Below are 26,058 nucleotides of genomic sequence, written 5' to 3' on the forward strand. Positions count from 1 at the left end.
AACGGGACATGGGTCAGTGAATTAGCAAGCAGTCTTTCACTAAGACATCAATCCACAGCTACGGCATGGCTTGTCAGGCCAAATCCAAAATGAACGTACACGGAATCTCCAATTGCCTCTTGCTCAAAAAGCAAGTGCTTTCATCTGTTGTTTCCACTATGGGCACTAGATCCTCTGCTCTGCTCCTGCCTCTAGTGTTTCAAAATTTCACAAAATACAGAAAGCAGATTACATATTGTGCATGTAGTAAGAAGTAGCTTCTGTAGAGAGAGGCTTATTTTATAACACACACATAAGATTGTTTGTATTAGGTCTTATATGATGAAAAAGATTGAAAACCTTAAAATAGCTATTACAAAAGCAGAAAACTTCTGTATGTTACTTGCATTATAATATGAAAGCAGTTCATTAGTACCTACAGAATGACATCTCCACAGGAGGTTAATACCATTCTCGTTCTGCTGTTGGCATGATAATCTTTCCCAGGACATCAAAGCTCCTCCCAGCATCCTATGGAGGACAAAGCTTGTAGGTGAAGGGAACTGAGTGTTTCTACATCATTCTGCCATTTCTTTTGTTTGGGCATGTAAAAAAATATTGCTGTAGAAAGCTACATAATAAATCTATCATTAGTTATACTATATTCTATATAGAATCTCTCTTTCATCGGGTAGAGACCAAGAGGCCAGAAGTACAGATTTGTGTGCACTCATCACCTCAGAACAACAGCAAAAACCATCGTGTATTATTGTGTATTTCCTATGGAAAAGACCATTGTAATTTGGTAAAAACAACAACAACCGGTGCTCATCTCGGAGATCAGATTAGACTGCAGACATCATGGCACCTAACCCAGAAAAACTAATGTCGCTCCTGCAACTTTATGAAGATGTCTTGTTTTCTGCATCCTGTATGTAAATACTTGCCAGTTCAATTCATACTGTAAAGTTGTTTTCTTCATAACTGAGAAGGCAGGCACCTATTCTCCATCTCAATTGCTGTCTCTTACAGAACATATCGATGGCAAGGGGGTTAGAGATTTTGAGCTCCAGGAGATATAACTTACAGGAACAGCAATGAGACTGCAAGACAGTGAAGAAATGGTGAAGGAGCCAACTTATCCCTGTGTGAGAATAGCTCTTCTGTCTCTCCATGCACATTATACCACCAGGAGCAATATTTATTCCTGGGAGAAGGAGGAGGCAGAAGCAGGAGCACCTGCCATCAGGTGTAGCGCAGACAACAGATGCTTGCAAGCTACAAAAGATCGCTATGATGCAGCAGGAGCAGCCAGCCAGGGCCTTTGATATCCTTGCCACCTAGTACTGAGCCAAATGTCCAACCATGCTGAGGAAAACGTTCGCTGGAACCAAAATCAGACAGATCCAGTGCAAAGGTGAAAAGATGGTGCAGCATCTTCACAGTGCCACTGTGCTACTTACGCTCCTGTGGTTTTATTTCATCTGGTTGAGCTGTTATTTTCCTCACCAAACATCCGTTTGTCATCTCTGCCTCTGCTTATGGATTCGCACTGGTATAGTGATGATATGGGAGCACTCAGAGTGAAATTAGATACTCAGCTCCTGAACATCCTTCTTAAATCATTTCCTAGCATTACTGGATGAGCTGCCTACAATACAGATCTAATGGCAAAAGCAGTTACTGCTTTCTGTTTTATGTTGCTCTAATACTTGTCAGGGAAGAGAGCAAGCAGGCAGTCATAGCTGCTGGTAACTACGTTAAAAAACCTGCTGTGGAAAAAAAGATTAACCACAGTTATCAAAAGTACATTGACAAGAACCCCATATCTATACGCATGCACATCAATACACAGAATGGAAGTTTAACCTAAATCTGAAACTTTCTTCACTTTCTCTTCAGTCTTAGAATCCACTTTAGCTTTTGCAATTTTTTTTCCACAGGGATGATTCCAAAAATAAATCTGCCCCCAATGCCCAACAAAATAGCCTTGCTCTAGAGAAAGCTACAGCCCATCTGGCCAGGCACAGGGTGGAGGATAATCTCTGCAGCTCTGCTGCTGAACTTGTTAGCAAAAATAACACTGAGCCCATTTCTATTAGCTCCCATCCAAATGCAAACCTTAATCTTCAGCAGAATTTTTTCCACAGAAAGGAAAAATACTCCATTCTATGTATACTCCCAGACCTATCTGTGGTTGGAGACAAACAGAAGAGAAAAGCAGGGGATAGGGAAAAGTACAGTAAAAGGGAAGGAGGCAGCACAGAAGGAAAAAAATGAAAACAAGGAGAGATTATAACTATGGGAACAATTGGTCTTGTTAACAACAGTTGACAGATAACAGCTTTGGACTTGTTTAAAGTGTCAGAGATGAGAAATCTGGATGTTTGCATTGTTTTGGGAGAGAAAAAAACAGTACAGAGAAGTGTTTAAATGTCCCTGACATATAAAACTAAACTCTGCAGTTTAAAGACAGATTGTTTTGATTCCTAGTGGCATTACCCTGCCACTTCCAAAGATCAGAGGGGCTTGTGAAGCTGTGCGATTGCTGGCATATTCACTACACATGAAAACTGACTATAAAACAAAAATAAATATGAACATTGAATTTCTGACTCTAACAGGCATACTGCCTCTGTCCCTTTTCAGATGGACTAAAGCCTCAGAACAGGAAAATATCAATAAAAAGCTGAGCTCTCTCATAATTCTTATCTGATTTTTTTTCCCGACACACTGCTGCATTGCTCCTCTGTCACCCTCTCATGTATTGTCAATCCTTACACACCCATAAAGTAGTGGGAATAAACAAGTGAGAAGAATAACAAAATACAGGACACAGCACAAATCAGTCAAGAAGAAGCCAAGGGTGAAAATTGCTTTGAAAACTACAAATACTACAGGGAAATGGAAGTAGTTCATGGATTTTTTTTCCCTTCTGCAATATCCTATTACCCTCTCCATTGAAAATGGATCCTATGTAACATTTTTATCTATTATATCACTGCAGTTTTACCAGAAAATTTCTCTATTTATAACATATATTGCTCACAGAGTAGATTACCATTATTCAGACATGGGCCCCATACAGAGCAAACTAAAATGGATTCCGGTGTTTATCTTCACTTTACGGAAAAAGAAGCATCTCCAAAACGATTATGGAAGTCAGTTTCTCTACTGCACAACTAAGCAGATGGCCTCTTTAAAACTGAACAGCTTTTCAGTATTAAGAAAGATGAAGCTTTACATTATGGTCAAAGTTACAAGTCACTGTGACATTTAAGAAGCTCTACCTCACACTGGACCCGTAAATAAACAGGTGACCTTCTCTCCCAGTGATTTCAGTTTTCAAGTCTCATGTATTGATGTAGACTCAGAAAATCAAATTTCAATGGTGAAGTGGAACTGGACAAAAAAAAAAGTATAAGTATGCATACAGGTCATAAAAGGATGCATCAAGAACAGAGTGTTTTGTCCATTTTGTATATGGCATTCCTAAAATTTGTAAGAATTTTAAAAAAATTTAAAAACATTCCTAACCCAAATGAAAGAAAAAAAAAAGTAAGGTTGCTTTAACCAGCACTAGCAGGGCTGAACTTTTAAGGACCTGTACAAATTATGGAAAACACCTTCACTGCCATAGCATGTCCTATTTCAGACACATCCTTCTGCTAAAACAGAACATGTTTGGCTAAGAATCCTCCTTTATCCCTGTAAGAGGGCACTCAGGAATGTAACAGTGCCTCAGGAGTACATAAAACATAAGCCACCTCTCTAGTTTCTACACATCTGAATGTTGATACACACTATGCTATAAGTACAAATATTAAAAGTTACACTGCTATAGGAATAAGTGTTTAAATAATTACAGAAATATTTTTCAATCAAGTGTAACTGTATGCACACATGATACACATGGTATTCCCTCCTTTCCTATTAGGCAGACCTTCTTCCATCTTCCTTTTTACAATGTGTGCCCTAGACATCTTCAGTCCTCTTTCAACAACAGCCTCCCAGAAAACAATTCCAAGTTGTTTGGGAATTATAAGGATAGACCTCCGTTCCAATCTTTTTTTTTTTTAAACTGAGAATTTGTTTGAAACAATTTTTCACACACAAAAAAGAAGTTGTTTAGGTGAAGACAGTCAGGATTTTGGTGCTGTAGTATTCTTAATATTTCTAATTTCCAGCAGAAGTACTTGGACATGTTCTGAGTGCAATAAATGCTACAGATGGCTTCATCTCCTCTCTCCATTATCTCCCGGTACACTTCAAGCAGTAGATCTCATCCTGCTCTTTGCCCTTTTCCATTTAGCTATATCTTTAGCAGAGATTTTTTCTTCTCCAAGTCAAGCACAGGTTGGAAAGGATTTAGTCACAGAAAAGGACCCTTTTGCTCTGGATACAGTAAGTAAAACTGTTTCCCCCTTGGTGCTTCTCATGTGCAATCTTCAACTGGTAAAGAGTTTGTATCAAACCATCCCCCGCATACATTTCCTGGATGTGGATGTATGCATGGACTGACAGGCACATACTGCTGCGCTGCACATCTAAAAGCAGAGTCTCAAGCTGAACATCACAACTTGCCTTTTGTTTTCTTCCTGAGTCAAGCAGCAAATTACGCCTAAGAAAAAAATAGCAGGGTGTAGCAGTAGGCAGCTGTGAAAATGATTCGGCAGCAATTGCTACTTTAGCTCGGTTTCTCAAGTGCTGCTTTTAAGAGATCTTTTGAAAGACTTGGATAGGCTGAATAGCCTTTCTCTGATCGCAGGGGATGAAGTTCAGTCTCCTTTGCAAAACCCTCGAGCATCAGAATTTCTTCCAGATACTAAAAGGAGATGTGGAGCAGTTGGGATAAAGGGGAGAAGGCCTTCACAGGCACAGAGAGCTAGCTGTGAGCTGGCCTTTAACCACAACACTGCCCTTTACACAGGTACTGTTCCTTCTCTGAAAGAGAAACAGATTGTGAGCAAATGATCAAATTACCACTAGGCAAACTGGTGTGCAAACAAAGTGGATGAAAAAGCTCTGCAGTAACACTCCATTATTACCACGGTCATATCCCAAGGTCCAGGCTATACGGATGATGCCTTAGTGAAAAAATGAGGTTGCCTTACACAAACTACAAGGTACAATCCTAACAGCTCATCTGTGTGCCCTCTTTGTTTTCAGAGACACTCAGCTGTACAAGTACAGAGTCCACAGCCCTCCTGTGGCCTATTTCATCGCCTGTGCAGCTTCCTCAAATGGCTTAATTATGGGCCCCTGGGAGATTTTCACATCAATTAACTGAAATTGTTCTACAAAAGTAAACAATGGACAAAATCCTGTTTGTATTATTCAAACAGTTTAGAATACTTGTTACTGAACGAGCGGTGAGAGTGTATTTTGCAGGCCCTTCTGTGCCTGATTCACATCAGCCACATTCAAAGACGAGTCAATACAGGCCTCGGTCGCAGAATTGTAGCTTGGTGATCAAGATGCAGCAATTCATGCGTTTAGCTCTGAAAAGCCTTTTTATCGATTCCTGTCTGTTGGCCCAGAGCTGATTATCAAGCATAGCGAGCAGTATTTGGCCCACAGCATGCTCCATTTGGAAGCACACAGCTGGAATCGCCAGCATAAGCAAGCGTTGGCAATGTTTAACTCTGACAGGGCTGCTCTGCTACATATGCTATGGGACTGTCCAAATCCCTGGCAGAAAATAAAGCGCCAGTGTTTAAGTAACCAAAGATTTAGAAATTCCACATTTGTTTATTTTAGAAGCTCTAACTGTACTCCCAAGCATAGCCACAGCACTAAACGAAGGTTGTTCTGAGGATAATTCATTGCCAAAAGAGAAACCCTTATCAAACAGAAAATCAACAAGAGACAATTTCTCAGATTCATTGCAAGAATTAGCTCTGAACTGAAATATTTAGTCTTTAAACGAAATCTCATTCCTTCCAGAGGCCTGGATCACTTTTATTAAAGACTGAACCTTCCTCACTGTATCACACAAGTATCTGCTGGCACTGGTTGTAAATCAGGAACTCAGAAGAAGAGCTGAATCTTTATCATGTTTACTGTGTCTTGCTCGTCTCCATTTGTTTAAATCACCTCCTGTAACAGATTTGCTGAAATTGGTCCAGGAATACTGAAGTGTAGCAAATTTATGTGTATTTGACAAAGTTGGCTGCAACTAGATGAAAGTTATGAACAACAACAACAAAAAATAAATAAAACCTCTTCCTTTGTATTCATCTTTCACATACTCACATAAACATCTACCCTCTTTTCTGCACCTTATGACACTCTAGAATACAAGGAAGCTAAGACTGAACTAGCAGACAAATGAAAGGAACCAACATTAAAAAAGATGAAAAAATCTGAAGTAAATCTTCAAATTCTAAAGCAATACCCACAGCTTCATTTACAATGCTACTCAGAGCAATGCATCCTTTCACTCTATATTGTCTAAGTACATAGTAAGTACCTCAGAAAACTTTTTTGTCCTTTTTGCTAAAGCATTTTCTACAGTGTTGGCTTTTGACTATTAATAACAACAACCTGTAACTAATGTCTACCTGAATGCAAGTCCCCAAAATTGACTTGGAAATGTATGCTCTATTTGCTTAACTTCTGATGAGTACAAACATTCAATCTTTGAAAATGATTTATTTCGAAACACCCATTCTCCCCCATTTAATTTTCTGACAGAAATTACACATAGGTTAACAGAAAAGCAAAGTAGCAGTAGTCAGCTGCTGAATTTGTACTGTAAATGCAATTCCAAAGACAACCTTTTGCACAAGCTCCTTTTCCATTTTTTCTAAGGCTTTCTTTTCCTTTCTTTGATTGCTTTCAGCAACATTCCAAAATAATTAATTTTTCCTCGATTTATTTTTAAGATTTAAGCACCCACTGAGGGAAAAAAAATGCAAACTATGCTCCTTGTCTAGTCCAGGACTCCTGCTCATGAAACGTTATGTGACTGTATGTAAAACTGTAAGGAAGGTGTATTTCTAGCTCATCTTGCATGGGACCAAAGCACCAAATCCTCACAAGTCATACCCCATTTTTATATTTCTCAGCTACCATAGCTTCATTTTCCAGTCTCCTCATTTCTCGCTACATTTCTTCACAACTCTTGATTGATCTCTTTGTCAATCTATTCATAACAGTTATCCCTGTCTTTAATTGCTCTTGTCCCTACGTGTTTCCCTATAGGATGCCTAGCATTCTATTTATCATGAACTACTCTCAGCTATTACATCCAAACTTGCATTAATTTATCTCCTTAACTCCAAAACTGAGGGAACTTCTGTTTTGACATTATAGGCTCTGTTTCAGCCTTCTGTCCTCCTACTGAAATCAGGAGCACAAATCCCACCACTTTTTTCCTGTTAAGTTCCACAAGATACCTCTTAACACAAGAGGAGCCATTCTGCTTTCCCAAGAGCTTCAAATTTTTGCCTACGACACTGTAAGCTCACTTCTTAAATGTGAAAGAACTATTCAGTTACTAGAGATATCGTATGAAATGGCTTTCCCATCCTCTCAAGCCTGAGGATGTCAGAGTTATCACCGTTCCTGAATTAGAATGGAATTTTTAAAATTGCAAAAACTTAATCACATGAAAATCTGAAAGAATTGTTTCAGGCTAAATTAAATACACCGCTTTGATCAAAAGCGCTTTGATTTTTTTTTTTTAAACAAAGGTAGAAAATTTTCTAATTTTAAAGACCCCAGCTTCCACACAAGCTCCTTTTCTTCTGATACTACAAAAGGGGCAGTACAGTGCCAATCACTTTCCTAGGAGTGGCAAAACTGATTAGTATATTTTTGAGTAGTTATGAGACATCTCTACTGGCCAGTGATATCTGAAGTCCACTTTTTGGGCATTTTCACTCCAATTGTGATCTATCATCGTTAATATAATGCATCATCTGTTCCCAGATGCACTGAATCCATCAAAAAACAAACAAACAAACAAAAAAAAGTACCACTATCAAAATATTCTCCTTCAGCAGCCTTTACTTCTACAGAAGTCCTTTCGTCTCTAGCGATCTACGTTTTTAGTCAGAAGACATGGCAAATTCCTCACCTCTGAAAAGCTGTGTCCCATCTATCAGGGAGGACTGTGGTCCTCTGATATGGTCTGCAGTAGTTTCAAAATATAGAATTAAATTGGGATCAGTTCCCAGAAAAGTAGGGAAAAAAAAGCTAATATAAATTTTCCTTCCTGGACTAGAAGTTTCACTCGAAATTAAAGCTCAGATTGTAATGACTCCTAAGGCTGGAAATTTCGGAAAAATACCAAACATGTCAGAATTAGAAATGCTGCCTCAGCCTGACAAAACCTTTCTGCCTCACCTCATCTCCCTGAGCACATGGGTGGCCTAGGGCTGCCTGAAGAGATCAAGGGCTGACCTAGAGTGTGCGCTGACACAATCATCCTATTAGGGGCTGAAGATAAAAGTATAATACTAGGTACTGATGACAGAATTTGCTCTAATCACTTCCACCTACCTTGATAAAAGAGCAAAGGAAATGCCTCTGTCTTAACTATTCAGCTTGGAGAAAACAGATTTGCTACGTTTAAAAAAAAAAACTCCAAAATAATGCTTTAAAACATCTGTTAAAAGCCTTACACATGTCTATGTACGTCTTCAGTTCTTTCACCTGAAGGTCAAAGACGGAAGTAACCAGTGATTTTTGTTCACTTGGTACCTAAGCACAGGAAAAATGTGAAAGATAAAAATGATACTTGAACTCTGTAGTTCAGGTTCACAAATCATTCTGAAAAATAAACTGTTACCCAAACATTTCAGTTTATTCGTGTGACTGAAAAAACAGATGTGCCATAAGATAGCCGAAAGCTTAGAGCTTTTGGGGGTAATCCTCCTGAGAATACTAGCTATTCCCTTTAACTCAGAATTTGTGTACTTTATGCTGCTGCATGCAGAGCAATTTTTAAACAAGAGCTTGCTTAAAATAGATAAGAGACCAAAGCCATGTGTTTCAAACTGTTCGGATTCATAAGCATGATAACTGACTTACTAAAAAGTGTTTATCCAAATGAAGGTGTGAAATCCTCACTGTTTGCCTGTATTAGTTTTAGATGACTTCTAATACCAACTCTCTTCAAACTACGAATTTTGAGGAGGAAAATAGAACTTCTTTCAATCTGCAATATGCTTGGGAAAATATGTGTTCCATACTGTGCTTGTGTGAATGCCTGGAGTCATCTCAGCTTTTCCCCCCATCTCAAAGGCAATTTACCAGAAGGGGTATGGAAATTCATTTGCAAACTAACAGCATTGCAATGAAGAGGATTCAAGTCCTTTATTTTAATATTATTGGTACACATTTAAGTGCCACACAGTCTTACAGCACCACATAGAGAGATGATCTCAGACCTGAAGAGACTACAAATTGTGAACCAGTTTCTGCCAGCTTCACATAAAATAGCTCATCACCTCCTTATGTACAAGCAAGCAAACAAAACAAATTAGGAATGGATGGCAACGTGTAAGACAGCAGACCATATTAACAGCTTAATTATTTTAATTCTTCGTTTTCACATTGGTAGCACCAACAAAACTCAGAACTGTTGAAAGGATGCTTATATACTTCAGTTGTCTTTATTTTGTTTTCAGGCTATTTATTATTCCTGGAACTGGACAGAGACACTTCCAGCCAGCTCCCAAACAGCCCTGCTCCTAACCAAAGCTGAACCCATCAACGAAACTATAGAGAAGGGGGAGTGAAAGTACGGCTGGGGGGCGGTCTGGCAGCTCGCCCAGGCCACCCCACCACAGGTCCTTAAGTACTTTTACAGACTGGCTGTTTTGGGATACTTCACCATTGCAGATCTTTGTTTTCCTATTGAGCAGTAGAGATCAACACCTCAAAATGGCAAGTCCTGTACACTCCTTGGCCACACCACATTCTTCCATTTATTAGATGCTTCTAATTGAAACATACTCATCATTTACTTCGGATTACATCATTTGACAAATATTTTTTCCCATGCAGTTTTGCCTACGATTACACGTTACATGCAATTGCATCATCAACCATCTTTGTAACATTTACTACTTACTTTCAGGGGACAAAATATTCAGTGAGCATCTGAAATTTCATCCAAAACTTTTAGTAATCGAATACAGATGATCTATGGATTTATACTACTTTTTTTCGTTTGCATCAAAAAATTTAGAGTGTGTTTTATTTGTACCAAATCTTCATCCCAAGTGTTTATGACTTGGTTATAACCAAGAAGCAAAACCAGAAAATCTTCTCATTGTCTATCCAAAATGCATTACGCAGTAAGATATGCCTTTTTAAATAACAGCTACTACAGCTGAGACAATGAAAGTTTTTGCCATACCTGTTTTCCACCTTTTAAATAAGTCAAATGTTATACCATATAGCCAAAATCAAAATGATAGAGTTGATTAAATTCTGAAAAGAATAAAAAAGGCAAGTAGTGCCCCAAAGCCTACCTGTCTGCTTGAAATGTTTTAGAGAACAAAGTGAGGTATTTCTGTGTCAAAATTTCCATCAGAATCATATGTGAACACAAATGGGACAGGGCTTTACTCTGAGTCATTAAATCCATTTCCTTACTGTTATGGTGTACCAGGTCTGCCTGAGCTGGAGTTAACTTTCCCCACAGCAGCCCATACTGTGCTATGCTCTGCAAATCAGGCTAGAACAGCACTGGTGTCACACCAGTGTTTTGGCTATTGCTGAGCAGTGCTGGCACAGCATCAGGACTCCCCAAAGCCCCCTAGAGCCAGCAGGTTGGGGTGGGCAACATGTGGGGAGGGGACATCACCAGGGCAGCTGACCCTAACCAACAAAAGGGATATTCCATACCATGTGGTGTCACACTCAGCAATAAAAGGTGGGGAAAGGGAAGGAGAAGGGGGCTCTCGTTATGAAAACGTCTGTCCTCCCAAACAACCACTGTGTGTATTGAGGCCCTGCTTCTTGGGATGTGGCTGAACATGGCTCATTGATGGGAAGTAGAGAATAATTGTTTTTCTTCCCTTTTTGCTTCCACACAGACTTTGCTCATTTTTATTTCCCCCTCTTTCTTTTCCCTTTAATGAAATCATCCTTACCTCAACCCGTGAGCCTTTTTTCGTTCCAGCATACTGTCTTCTCCCCCTCTTCTTCTGAGGAGGGGGAGTGAGAGCACGGTTGTGGCAGTTTGGCTGCCTAGCAGGGCAAAACCACCACACTTGGGTGACCAACCCAGCAGTGCCTTCTAGGAACTTGTCAAGCTCCATCCTAAAAGCAGCTAACTGTTCTAATTTCCACTTGCATTTATTTCTGCCCACTACCTATTACCACAAGCTATCCTAAAAATAACCTTACCTTACAGAATTCTTCTCTTCTGCTTACCTCCTAAAATATTCATAGAAAAACTAATATTCCCTTTCAGCCTTCACCTTGCTAAGCTAAACAAGTATAAGAAAAAAAAAAAATGAAGAGACGTGACATCTTCCATCTTTTTCATTATTCTAATAGCAATCAATTCTTTGTACTCATTCAGTTTTCATTTTCTCTTTAATATGGGTGACCACGCAGTACTTCAGGTAAGGCCTCTTCAGGGACCACACAGTAATATTCATCCTTCTCTCTCTTTACTGGATTTATCTTGACAGGTAGACTGGGCATTTTATATTTTAAACATTAGCAACTCTTTTCAAATTCACGATTTCCACCCCCTTTTTCCTCCAACTTAAGCCATTATTTATTAGGTGATACTACGTCAAATGCTATAATGAAATTCCAATAGATAAGATCTGATACATCATCTTTGTTTAGCAAAACTGGCACCAGATCAAAGAAAGCAGTAATGTTAATTTTATGTAATTTATCTTTCAAAAACCACTGTAGCATTTTAATTCCATTTTACTCCATGTCTTCAAGCTGCATTTCTGTCTATAGGCTTGAAGGCAATTGTGGTCACTTTTACTGACCTGCAGTTTTCATGAGGACTTTTGCCTGCTTCTCAGATACTTCTTTATTTGTAACTCTGCTGGTCTCTGGAAGACCCTTTTGCTTTGTTTTAAATATTTCCAAGTGGAACCACAACAGTTCTGAAAATTCTGAGATGGAGATTATCTCAGAAATCCTTCTCAAGTGTACTAATAATTTGAATTAATACACTTGAGTGTACTAATAACTTGAATTTCTAATCTGTTTAAAGTCATTTCAATCTACATGCTCGCTTTCCATTATCCCTCTCACCTCAATATCACTATTTTTATCTAGAAAATATGCAGTTGGTTCTGGGGTGCCAAACCAATGAGTATTCCTTATCTTTACATGCACAAGTCTATATTCTTCCATAATTTCTAAACCATCTCCCAGATACTTATCTATCCAGCTTAACATCTAAGTATTTCCCCTTAGTTGGGTTAAGTTTTCCCAATACATTTAGCAATTTACAAGTGTTCTCCATATTCAAGCTCCCGAGCTCTCCAGGAATTCCAGCTGTAGGAGCAGTCATAGCTAACAAAAATTCCAAGACCCTACAGAATCTCTAGCCAAGCAACTACTGCACCAACAGCATAGTGCAAAGCACCTGTGCTGCTAAGTCTGTGTCTGAGGCTTTGTAAAAGCACAATCACTGTAAGTCACACCCAAACTAACTTGAAACTAATTACAGATAGTTTAAAATTGACTTGAAACTTACTGAGCAGAGTAAGGTGCCAAAGCAGTTAAATCCTCAGCTGGTCAGCCTGTTGGAAGCTGTAGTCAAGGCAGAAAGTCTGATACAGACAAACCTGGGATGAACACAGACAAGGTAGATTTGATATCTTATTTTAATATGTATGTATCTGCTAGAGTGAGCAGAATTGATCAAACGGATGACTGCTTCTCAGTTTAGCATCACATTTGAAACCATAACTGGTTTTCAGATGTTCTTTCAAAAATACACAGGCTCCATCTACTCTTTCCTTCTCACTGTAAAGCAAGTCAGACTGACAAGTTTACAACAACATCAATGACTGCTTTTGAGTTTTACACTAGCAGTCAGAAATCATTTGAAAACAATGATTTTTAATGTTCATGCATTAGCTCTGTAAAACTTTAAAAATAAAGCTGTTAAAAATAATTTTCCTGTTTGAAGTAGAAGATGTTTTGTAAGTTCAACTACATGGATGTACGTGCACAGGGACACATGCCCCCACCCCTCCAAGCCTAGCATCCTACAGAAAAATAAAAGACAATGTGGAAGGGAAAAACAAACTCTCCTGCTGCTGTGCTGGTTTTGACAGGGTTAAGCGTGCAGTCCTCATATCACACACTTGTAGTGCCCATTCAGATAAATGGGTTTCATTTTATTGTTTACTTGTAGTTGATAAGGTTCTAGGATTGATTCTGGTGGGTCACAATGCCTCCCAGGCACAAGATGTTTTTCTTACTACTGCATCCAATGCCTTTCACAACACGGTGGTTTTCTCTACAAAAGGCAGGCATTGTGAAACTAAAACATCAGCCAAATCAGTTTTTCCATCTTTGTAAAATGAAGAAAATTCTTAACATGAAATCATTTCTATGCCAGCACAACAACCATAGCAACCATAAATATCAAGAGAGCAGGACAAAAAGGATTACTTTTTGCCTTTTTTTGTCTGTGTTGGACAATACAAAGACCCTGTGGAATCCATGATTCACCTTGTTAAATCACACCTGGAAAACTACCTAAGCATGTGGTATCAAATCACAGAAGGAAGGTTTGGTTTTTTTTATAACTGAATTAATTAGAAATATCAGCAATTCAGGTTCCTAAAATTGGAAAAGGAAGCCTCTCTCCTCATTCATCTTCATCTCAAACAGAGTTAATTTTAATGCCTGGTGAACTCCAAAAGGATCTGCATGAGTTTGCAATGGGAGATACAGTGCATCTGATTATTTCAACAGAATGCTAAAATCAATATTGCTTGCATCAGTTCCTCACCTTGTCACTGACTTCCATAGTCTCAAAATAGTCACTGCTGTAATACCTTCATTTTTGCATCCATATGTAAAAAGATGGATAGTAACATCTAATTACCTAATAGAAACGTTAGTAACATTTTTCATTACTAGTAAACTAGTTTTAAGACTCCATTTTTTCATTAATTCAAAGAAGCTGGGTAACTGATTTATTATCTGCAGTCTGGTGATTGCTTTGAACCTTCAACACTGGTGCCACCTCTTCGCACAGTATTTCTGCTTGTGATCTTATTAAGAAGATACAGAGATCATTAAAATGACTCAGCCTTAGATAATATTTTCCTGCTTTCTGTGTGAATTTGAAGAATACTTTACCTATATGAGTTTGTCTGTAGACTTCAGAAGAAAGCTAGCTCTGGTGTTTATATATATGTGCCCTAGTCAAAGCCTGCTACAGCTATTTGAAACTTCTGAAGTTTTCTTGAAACTCTCCAGCTCTTTCTTCTGTGTTAGCCAGCCATAAATTGGTGCTTTGAGGCTAGCTGCACAAAAGAAGTCCACACTGCAATAGCAACTGCATGACATCTGCATCTCACACGTCCTGCCTTCTCAGGGAATCCCTGCCCACGGACAGCATCCAAAGCCCAGCTGAGTGGCCAACCCTGTCAGCAGTATCTGTGACGGGCAGCCCCTTCAGCTGCCACAGCTACCTTTTCCAGTTTACCAACCTAGTAGCAGAGGGAACAGAGCAAATCAGGTGTTATCTCCTCAGCTCACACAATTTAATAGCCAGACTGCTCACATAAAGTTATCTAGATTGCTGTTAAAGGCAATGCCATGATTCACAGCAGCTGTGAGAGCAGCAGTAGTGCAATCACAGCAAACATGAAAAAGATCACAAATCACAGCCCTCACCAACTTCACACCAAAGACCACAGCAAGCAGGAAGTGCCGGAGAAGGGGGTTTCAGTTCTGCCTTTCTTCAGAAGTTACATCCCTCCTGCCCCCAGAAGGACAGGCCCACTCAGAGCAGTGCTGCCGCTAGGCCTCAAGTCCTAGAATGAGGAGATGCAAGCCCTACGCCAGACAGAGCAGGGGAGCAAATCCCAGTCTCTGACATATTGAGTGATCACATTAGTGGTATGATAAAAAGGTGCAGAAAGTTTGGGTCAAGGGATTTAAGTCAAGTGTACTCTTTTAGAAATATTTAAAAAAAAAAAAAACTCATTGGCTTACCATAGTGCAATATGTTCAGCACCAACTTGGTGCCTCCAGAGCCAGTTCTCTTATACTCATGAGGAATTTCACACCTGTGTCTGCACTTTCCTTTCAAATTAGCTGCTCATCAACTCTATTACTAAACAAACATGAAGCAGCTGTAGCTCTCAGACTATGATTAAAATTAAACCCTTCAAATCCAGCCTAGCTTACAGAGCCTCTGTACAGTTGTACTCAATTGATTAACTCCAACTGGTTCACTACTAAAACTAATCTATTAATTTAACAGTCTGAAAAAGCTTTAAATAAAGCATTTCACATGAAGGGGATCCAAATAATATTTCAAGTAAAACACAGAACGATGATGCTGCTAAAATGCTTTAAGAAAAATAATTTATAGTTTTAAATTGCTTTTTTTTTTTTGCCTTAGAGCAGTTAAACTGTGGATTCTTCTATTGATTCAACATTCATTATTTTGCTTTGCACAACACTGGGGAAAAAAAAAAAAAGAAAGAAGAAGGAGGAGAGTGATGTTAGTGGTCTTTTAGCAGAGGTAAGGGAAGATCCTAGGAACTACAAACCGATCAGCCCACTAGCCACCACGCACACACTACCTGTGGCAAAGTACTGCGTGCTTAGTAGGGGTCTGGGTTCCACCTAGGCTACAAACCAGGTTTTCAATCTGAACTTTGCAGAATACATACCCTCTCTGTGCAGTCAGTGAAAAAAAGGAAAAGACAAATGGGTCTAATCGCATTATCCTGTTAAATCATGATCTGATGCATAAAATATTATAGAACTAGTTCTATATTTTATAAAACGCTAGGTGAACCAGTGTTCCTCTGCATGAACGTTAAAAACATTTCATGAAACACTTTTTTGTCTTTACAGCTTCCCTTTAAGTAAGGGAAGATGCGAGTCTGCATGAATACTTCTCTGCTGCTTGCGGCAACTCATAAATATGAGCAATACTGACCCAGTCACATACTCTCCTTTTCCTTGTTTCTATTTTAGGTTGAAATGTTTTGTCTCAAGATCTACATCGTTTTCACTGGTACGCTGGAAGTGCTGCCAGTATCTCGCCCGCAAGATGGAGCTGGGTGTGGATTCCTTTTGACACTGTCTCCATCCCAACCTGTCCATCATATCCTATGGTACCCCCCAAAGTACGCAGGCTCTCAGAAAGAAAATCATAGTACCATCTAACACTTATAAGAAAACAGCCTGAGGCACTACATGGTCCCAGCACTAGGAATCTGTCTCTGAGCCAGATGGACACGTCATAGTCTCTAAAAACTGGCACACAATTGAGAAAACTGTCTGATTTACTTCTCAGATTGTAATATTTAAAAGCCATGCCAAATCAATGTGAAAAAGAAAAGTGAGTGGGGGAAGATATCTGTAACAAGTCTCAAAACTCTTCCATGGGACATTGGAAGAGATTAAAGGCAAAACTGCTGTGGGTAGAGTTCATTTCAGAGATGAATAAAGCCACCACACAGCATGCAGCATGTGGAGGGCACAAGGAATCTCATTACCCTTCAGGAGGACAAAGGGAAGAAACAGAAGACCCTGAGGATCTAACCCTTCAGCCATCACCTGAGAGGATGGCTACATTGCATTTCTCATGCCAAGAGCAGGTCACAACCCCAGCAGTAGCCAAAACCATGTCACCAGCCCATCCAAAATTATTCCCTAGCCTCTCTGCAGGGACAGGCTTTGTAGAGGCATAAGGCAATATTGTGCATCCGGCCAAACTGAGCCCTCTGTCACCAGCATCAAAGAGGACATTTGAAATGCCAGATGCCACAGCTGCTTTTCCTCCTTCTGCTAGCAGGGGACTCACAGGTACCTTCAGGAAACATAAAGGTCATCTCCCGATGGCTTTCATCTGAATCACACTCCCACACTGATGTGCCCTTCTGCAAGGGCGTCACTGGCACCAAGGCTTAAAGTTAACTTACTCTGAAGCTCAGCAGCAGGGCAGAGTAGAGTGAGGTGCAAAAGCTGTCAAATGCTCCAAGCACTCAACCTGTTAGAAGTCTGATACAGAACCAGGATCAACACAATGTCAATTTGATAGTCATTGTTAATATGCATGTATCTGCTGGAGAGAGCAGAGCTGGCCAAATGGATGACTGCTTCTCAGTCTAGCATCACATTTGAAGCCATAACTGCTTTTTAGGCATGCTTTCAAAAACACTTACCACTGGCAGCAAGGCTGGGGAGTCCTGTCATATGCCTCTATTTGTACAAGAGGAAACAAGGGGTGGCACCTCCAAACAGTCTTTGCATCTCTTACCAACACCCACAACTTCAGAAGCAGAGAGAGAAAAGGCCTAGTGCCATCAGGTCAGGGGAGTGAAATAGTGGTACATAAAGGAAGGAAGCAGGTTCCATACAGCGTCCAGGAGCCTGACGGATCTCTCCATGCTTTACTTTGTCGAGTTTTCACTGTCATTTGTGGATGGATGTTCTATTTGCATACATGAGTACAGGTGATCTCGGCCTTACATTGCCACAAAGCCTTGCTTTCTTAATAACTGTGTTGCCTTAGCCTCACGTTGATTGCCAGAGCACTTAGGCTTCTCATTGCCTTCAGGAGCCAGGTCATGCTGTGTTCAGTCTTCATGTTTGCTGTCTTTCTGCGAGTCATCTGCCTCAGGCCATAACCCAGGCGTGACACAGGAGTACGGTTAGCCTGAACTGACACTGAAGCTTTCCAGACTGCTGCAATAAACTACTGTGAACTACTTTGAACAGCGTTTCAAACAACATTTGAAAATATTACATGGCTGTGAACCTTGACTACTAGACACTGCTACCAGGAAGGGCTGTCTTCACATGCTCCGTCGGCCCTCAAGAAGAAGCCCTGACCTGCACATAAACATTCTCTCCTCTCCTCAACGTCCCGGTGCAGCAGGGGAGCACCGAGGGGCCATGACGGGTGGCCTAGCTTGCAGGCCTCACTTCTTGCCTCACACCACGAGACTACCAAAATAATTTTTAGACTAACAAAGCTGCTCGACTTAAACAACACAAGCCTATTCTCTGGATTTCACGCTACTCGTGAGGGGAAAAAAAACAAACTGCCGCTCTTTTCCTTTTTTTGCTCTAACTTCAGCCAGCTGCACTCGCCTTCCATTTGCCTCACTCAGGACAGAGCAATGGCCCTGTCTCCAGGGGACGATGAGGTGTATGGCTATGGTGCACGTGGCCAACATGTCTGACCGTGGATTGCCCACTCCTGTCGCTGAGGCCTGGGCAGGACATTATTCCCTTTTAACTGGGCCGCTTCAGGCTTTCTGCTGGACACTTGGGAGTTCCAGCCATGGGTCTGGCAGAGCCAGACATTTCATACCTCTGAGATATGCAATTCTAGATACCTCAGGCAGGGATGAAACCTGAGCTAGATTTTGGTCATCTGCAAAGACAATGGCAACACAGGGCCCTACCAGTGCTAAATTTTTCCCCTGGAGCACAACGCAACCGGATCTGACTGACACACATTGCACAAGAATAAGCATCCAAGGCAGGCATGGGAGAATTTCAGGTCTAGTGCTCCAGACAGGTTACAGCAGACCCTCGCACACAGCCCCCCTAGGGACTCTAGACTCCCAAACATGTCAAGAAACAGTATGGATACAGCTCAGTGCTCCATCAAGAAGTTAATTGCATAAGTTACACCACATCTGTTGCACATGCCAGAAAACTCTGCCTGGATTACTCCCTGGGACTCCGCTCCAGCCAGACAGTACGCTGGGATGCACTGAACACCTTGGCCAGTCTCCCTGACTTCACCTTTTATGATCTAAACCAGATCACAACTTGTCACAACATAGTTTCATGAAGCTGTGACAGCAAAAGGGCTATTTTTGTCTTTGGCAAATTAGGTTTGGGATTTTCAGGAGCAGGAGAGACCCCTTCAGCAAAACAAAGCTTAATTGGGAAAAAATATTTTGTGCTGCGCCTAGACTGTAAGCAAAACACTGATGTATCTGATGGTACTTTGTGGGGAAAAGAGTCTGAAAGCAGGTGATGCATGCTGAAATGTTCTCTCTCATTTTCTCTCAGGACCACAGTGTGGGAAGATCAGCAGTTTCAACTCCCACTCACTTACCTGCTGTGACAGGACACAAGCCAACAGATGTTGCCAACTCAAAGCACTCAACAATCATTAGTCAGACCAAAAAAAAACCTCACAGCAATGGCATATAAAAGCAGTATTTTTAAAAACACAATACATGTGGTTGTCTTTTGTTCTGCCTTTCAAAGTTTTACACTCTTACAATCAGGTTTTATGTCTTCTTCATAAACGTGAAGGACAGGAACCCTGCTTTGTGTTGTATTTTTTCGGTGGAAGTTAAAAGTCTGACATTACTCATTCACTCAAATTACTGAAACTTAAAAAAAAAAAAAAAAGTCAAGCTGCATTAGAATGGAGAATGCTGCCATCTCTGGCTGCCTCATTGCAAAACAGTTTCCATACACTGTGTTATGGCTTAGGAACTTTATTTCCTAATGTTAAAAAGGAAGGATGAGTGTAAACTCAGGACCTGTTTTGTTCTGCTTGTGCTGCTTTTAGAAAGCATAACACAAAAAGCTGGGCAAACCAGACTTACTAGATATCCGTGCAAAATTAATAACAAAAGAACAGCTAGATACTGATCATGGTCCTGATTAAGGTAAATATTTCTTAAAATTTCTAAAATTGCCTTTCATCTCTTTAGCTGCTTCAAAACCTAATAAATATTGTTACAGTTTGGAGGCTCTTTGGATGAAAAACAAGTATGACAGTCTGAGTTAGGCTGCCACAAATATGCAGAAGTTAAGTGTATTTATTTCTCTTTTATATTTGGCCCAAGAAGGAAAATAAAACACATTTGGAACCACTATCACTTAATCTTATACATTCACAAGGGAGTGAGTGGACAGGGAGAATGAACAGCTCAGAATTTCCCTCAGAGCAAAAAGCTTTCTCTACCTTTGCCTAGCCTGCACCTATTCTGTATGCAATAGCCTACAGGTCTCCCTCCTACCTCCACAATTGCTACATCCATACAAAAGCATTTTTAAAACACACTCACCACCACTGCATTAATAAAATTGCCTTTTAGGGGAAGAGCATCTTCATTCATGACAAATTACATGGTATCGGGAGCTATGGAGGATAAGAGAGGAAAATCACTTAGAATAGCTCTTCAAATTCAAATGGGCAATGAAAACAATCATAGCGGGTAAATGCACTTGTCCTTTTAGAAAAAAAAAATACAGAAAGAAATTATCTGGTAATCCTGGGGGAGAGGAAACATAATTTACAAAGTACAGTTGTACAGTTTTACGGCCAGGGAGGACGGCAGCACTGACAATGAACACCCTGCCAACGATTCGTTCTCCTTTTAAGCTCTGCCAATTCATATCCCCATTGAATTTATAAAGGACATCCATGTTGTCTCATAGGACACAGGGTAAGAAAAGTATATGGTCCGAAGCAAAGTCACATACTTTTAAAAAAAAAAATAATAAATAAAAGTAACAGTTTAAAAAAAAATACAAGAGCTCTGGCTGGTTGTTTCCCAATTATCTTTTGGTCTGACCAAAAGATAAGCTGTACCATCAGCAAAAGGGAACAGTGGGGAAAGGGGAAGTACACCCCCCCATAAGCCAGCTCTCTGCTGATGGAAAGCTGCGAAAGTAAGTATAGCCTTACTCTTCAAACTCATGCAAAACCACCTGTTTATTTCTCATTAAGTGGCAAAAGAAATGCAAAAAGGAAGTAATCTTTTTTGAAGCACTCGATAAACACTACATAGAAATGACATTTAAATTAAATAAAATATATATAGGCTAAAAAAAAAGAACCACAACAACAGTCCGTATACATGAAATGGCAAATATGAACTCATTCTAGACTGCCCACTTCATTTTCTTTCCCCGTGGATCTTGGGGCTTTCCTAATGACATAAACTCAACCACAAATAACAAGGGAAAGGAAGCTCACTTGAGACAAGAACAAAACTGCATTCCAGAGAGGTAAAAGTCTGCGCAGGAACACAGAGCACAAAGCAGGTAACTTGCCACAAAATCCTGCCATGTTTAATTTATATGTGAGTCTACCTGCAATACAGTACCAGTGGACTGGGGAATGGGCTTTCAACTACACTTGCATCAAGCAGGCTAGTTATTTGTCAGGAAACGTCAAAAAACATCAAATACACTCAACTTACAGAATCAAATTTCCATCCCATAAAAAACAAAATTACAGTATATAGCAATAAATTTTTTCTTAAGCACTGGAAGCAATGCAGTTTGATTTTTCACTCATTAGTGTCCCATGATTTACAAGGAGTTTTTCCTCACAGACTCTTTCCCATATGAGGGTTCTCTCCCATCTCTAATATGGGAGTTCACACTGTAGCCTGTCCATCCATCAGGGAAGTTATAGGTCTTCTTCCTAACAACTCCTTCAGAACTCACCAGAGTTTAATTATCTTCATGACTTCCATTTATCTGTTAAATTAGAACTCAACTGACCAGTTCAAAAATATTGATACAGAAACAGAGACCAATAGGCAGAGAGAGAAATGCATTCGTATACATACAACAACCTCCTTAGTAAATAAGGATAAAAATCAGAGCAACCAGTGGAAAAGAATCCCAGAATGTGTAAGAAGTAGACATGATAAGGCACTGAGGATGATACGATGGCTTGAGGCCAAGTAAATGCCATACAGAGTTGGTGCCTGTGTGAGATCACTGTACATTCAAGGTTACCTATTTATTTCTCCTTTCATTTCCCCACTGTCCAACAGAAAGGGACTTTGGAGAGTGCACTGTCCCCCACTGCCATCTGTAGAGCAGTGGTCCCAACATCTGGAGGAGCAGACATCGGGAATATCTGGCTACCTGCAAAAACATAGCCACAATAATTTTACAGAGCAAGAATGGAGGAAAGTGAGGGAGAGAGGGATCAGGCAGAGCAGCAGCTGAGAAGCCACAACCATCACAGGGGCCCTGTGAACTGGGGCTCCATCCTGCCCCTGACGGGCTCAGAACCCCCTTCTTATTTTGCAAACGCTCCAACTACTATACCATAAACGAGTAGTAGAAATGCCATTTTGAGAATATTTACTCATCTGTGCTAAAACCTAACGCTAGCATTTTAGGTTTTAAAAAAGGTAATTTCAGGTCACATTTAACATTGAGAAGCCATAATAAAAGCATTTTCAGCATGCAGGATTTGAAGTGCCAAGAATCAAATTAGCTTTTTATATACATCTGTCATGTCACTGTGATATGCACCATCATGTCCTGGGGATGCATCAACACTCTCACACAACTGCTGCAGAACATTACAAGAAACCACCGCAACGTTCCTGCGTATGTACTTCGTCCCACTGGGAAAAATTAAAATGTAGTTGCTCTGGTTCTAACTCACATCAGATTTCACTCCTTCTGTAAATGAGTAAACAAAACTGGATCAATCTTCACTGTTATATCAGTCAGCAGCTTAGATATTTCACAAGGGCCCCATACTTATAAATGAAAGCAAGAAAAAGCACATAGACTATTTGTCAACTCTGCTACCAAGAGAGCTAATTCAAGTTTCTTTGCTTTGGAAAGGTATTTCTCTATCTCTTAACATAAATAAACGAGACAGAAGAAAACTCCAAAGTGCCCACGTTTCGGTCCAGGCCTTTCTCCATGCTCTTAGGACACGAGGCTACATCTATGGACACTCAGTTTCAGCTCTGCACTTCCATCAGTCCAGAGTGTCTATAGGAAACATTGTTTGTAATGATCCCCTTCAAACTTAAACAATGAAAGTGCACATTTTGCAAATGACACCTCAGCCAATCTGCCCCATCTGCATGAGAGATGGCAAATGATTTCACTCTTTAGGCATTCAAAATAAAATGCACATGCGGCAAATTCCAAGCTGGCAGGAAAATCCAGTCATTAAAAAAGTGATTTGTTTTCTACGTTTAGCAAACACAAAGGCTCCATTTATTTCCATTGCCATAAGGAAAATGGACTGCTCTATTTTTTTAAACAGTTATAGTCAGCACATTTTGGAAATGTTTTAATTTCAAAAATACTAACTAGCAAATTAGAGTTTAAATGGCTTTTCTAAAGTGGCACCATTTTAGATACAGTTCTCTGATTGAGGGCATTGCTTTGCCCTGCAGGAAAAGATTTCACTGTCTTCTATATATATGGTAGTGATGCCTGTTTGTTGCTGGCGTCGATAAATTAAAAAAGAAACCTAAAATAGGTCAATTGTAAATAAAAATATATCTGTTAATAAAAAGGTATATTTCATATTTGGGGAGGCTAATTTTCATTTAAAATTAGAAATTTATGGCCTCTGTCCCTCTGCCTGTTCCTCCGTCTCTTTACAACGTGGAAATTAAAACAGCAAACACAATTGATACGGCTTCATACTAAGAAAGCTTATGGACATGCTTCACTTTACACGTTGAGTTGCTTAATTGAACTCATTGGGACTATCCCCAGTGCAAAAATGTAAGTATGTGTGTAATTCTTTCTGGGATCAGGATATGTAAGGGTGATCTGTAATGAAAATAAAACTACTCTTTTTTTTTTTTTTTTGAGAGAGATTTCTTAATCTGCACTTATTTTTGTGGTTATAGCAGCATCTGGTGGACAAGTAGGAAAGTATAAAGCTCATGCACTTCCATCATGTAATCTAAACACATATTTTAAAATACAAACTGCTTTGACTTGCTTTTGTTTTTTAAAAGTTAACAAGAAAAATGACAATTGCCTTAGATAACTACTGAAAATGTTGAACTTTGAAAACTTTATACTCTTAACCACGAGTGGTCAAGACATCTTTGCTTTCTAAGATACTAAAATATTACCTTCTCCCCTCCTATCTTCCCTCCCAGGAAAGTATTTGAGATTTTTGAAGTGCTGGTAATGGTAAATCAATGCATACAGACCTGCTTTGACAAGAGTATACAAATACTCCCCATATGCTAAGGTTGCACAGTTAAGCAGTCAAAAACTAATATATCACAAATAAAGTTGTCAAGTTAAATAACCAGAGCTAAGAAAACAATAGGGACCCCCCTGACGATTTTCTCTCCACAGAATCAAGGCCTAAACAAATAAATGAATAAAACCGCAGAACAACCAAAACACTTAAGAATAACTTAGCATGCAGTGTCAAAGCAGGGCGATCAACGTGCTGACAGGCATTCTTTTTGCTTCACTCTTTTCTTCTGTGCTTGTTTCTAATTCCTACACAAATTGCTCTCTTATTTTTCTTATTCACTTTACTAAAATTTACACATAACTGTTTAGAATCAGTTTAAAAAAAAAAAAGTAGTTAATGATAAAATGAGTCAAATAAAATTATATTTGCTAAAATTGCTTTGTGCTGATGCTAGCTTGATTTAGTTTCCAAAGGTCTGCAGACAAGACTATGTAGTACAAAATATGGATATACTGAAAATATGTTTTGACTGAGAACAAGCCATTTTATCTACCACCAAAACCGAGGAAGGAAACTAAGTAACAACCACTCTATTATTGGCTGTAAAACTCTAAGATGACAGTGCCAAAAGTTTTCTAGAGGTCAGGCAATAATCTCTAGAAAGGTGAAAACTGGAAACAGAATGTATGCGAGGATGAGGTTGAAAGCAATGGATGGGTTGCTAGCGGTTTAACAAGGTATCTCAGTCTAGTAATTGGAAATACAGATATTCTCTGGCTCTTCACACATGGTAAGACACGTGGGACCTTCACAGCCTGACTGGATACAAGCCTTTGCAAACACAATTCCCTGATTTTAGCTCCATTAAGAAATCAGAAGCGGTCAGCAAGGAGCCCATCATTGCCTGAAGCTTTCTGTAGTCTCTGCTTTTTCAGTTTTTACTTGAAGCCCTAATTGCAGAGATGCACGTTCCAGGGACTGGGAAGTCAATAAATCCATAAAGTCACATACTGTCTCCTACAGCAATGCCCTGCTTCAAGTTACCCACTTCCCAAATGCTGACCAAAGAGATGAGTGTCTTTCAGTAACAAACCACAGCGGGTGAAGACACGGGCAGGAAGGCAGTATGCCAGGGACACAATAAAAAAAACATTTTGAATCTACGTGCACCAGCAGCTTGATTCAAGTACTGCTTTTACCAACAAGCCCATTCCTCTTCCCAGCCTCCTTCTCCCCAAAGCTCCAAAATGGGAGACCTGCCAAAAACTCCTGAGAGTCCATTACAGACACACTGTTGTCTTCATTTCACATGGCAGATGTAACCACTCCAACACAGCTTGCAGACAAAAATACGGGGTTACTCATGTTAGGCATATAGATAAAAATTAAAAGCATTTCTGTGAGAAATCGCAGGGTTCTGGATCCAATCAGAGTATCTGCAGAAGTCATCTGCAGTCATCAACAAACTCCCGGGTCATTCACTGGGAGAAGTTACACATGTAGTTTTATCTCCCAGACATGATTTCAGCGATTGTAGAGACCTTAACATAACCGTACAAACCTCATGTATTACTTTCAGAAGGAACTTACTTATGGGAGCTTTGTAAGCGTTGGCAGGTGATGAAAAGAGAAGTCAAAGGGAAGTAACACACTGCGAGCGCCTGGGTATATGTCCATGAGATTTGATAGAGGTGGTGTCCTTCATTTGACCAGCCGCTATAATCAGAAGCAAACAACATTTGGGGCACAAAACCCCTTCTTTTGGTGTGAAGTGGAAACAACAGACTGGGTGATAAAACAAAAATTAAAAATGACTGCTGTAATTTGGAGCCTGATTACATGTGTGTTACTGAGGTCGTTCCCAAAAGGAGGACTAATAGTATCTGTTAAGAAGGTGGGACTAAAAGTATCTGTTCTGGTGTAAGAGAAGGATGGCTGCATCCCTCGGGTAAAACCAG

At 39.9% G+C, this 26,058-nt stretch overlaps 1 long non-coding RNA gene across 2 annotated transcripts; it reads right to left on the minus strand.

Annotated features, from left to right (window-relative positions):
- Positions 1-4,800: 4,800 nt before the first annotated feature.
- On the minus strand, positions 4,801-25,864 carry LOC106035215 (uncharacterized). 2 transcript variants are annotated; one of them, XR_001206619.3, is made up of 4 exons: positions 25,691-25,864; positions 12,674-12,764; positions 8,610-8,688; positions 4,801-4,923 (listed from the first exon to the last, which is right to left on the minus strand). It is a non-coding gene; the product is annotated as an uncharacterized lncRNA (long non-coding RNA). The 2 variants fall into 2 exon arrangements; XR_001206618.3 differs by lacking the exon at positions 25,691-25,864 and adding an exon at positions 15,157-15,225.
- Between the last annotated feature and the right edge of the window lie 194 nt (positions 25,865-26,058).

This window comes from Anser cygnoides, chromosome 4, assembly GCF_040182565.1.
Source record: "Anser cygnoides isolate HZ-2024a breed goose chromosome 4, Taihu_goose_T2T_genome, whole genome shotgun sequence".
NCBI classification, from domain to species: Eukaryota; Metazoa; Chordata; class Aves; order Anseriformes; family Anatidae; genus Anser; species Anser cygnoides.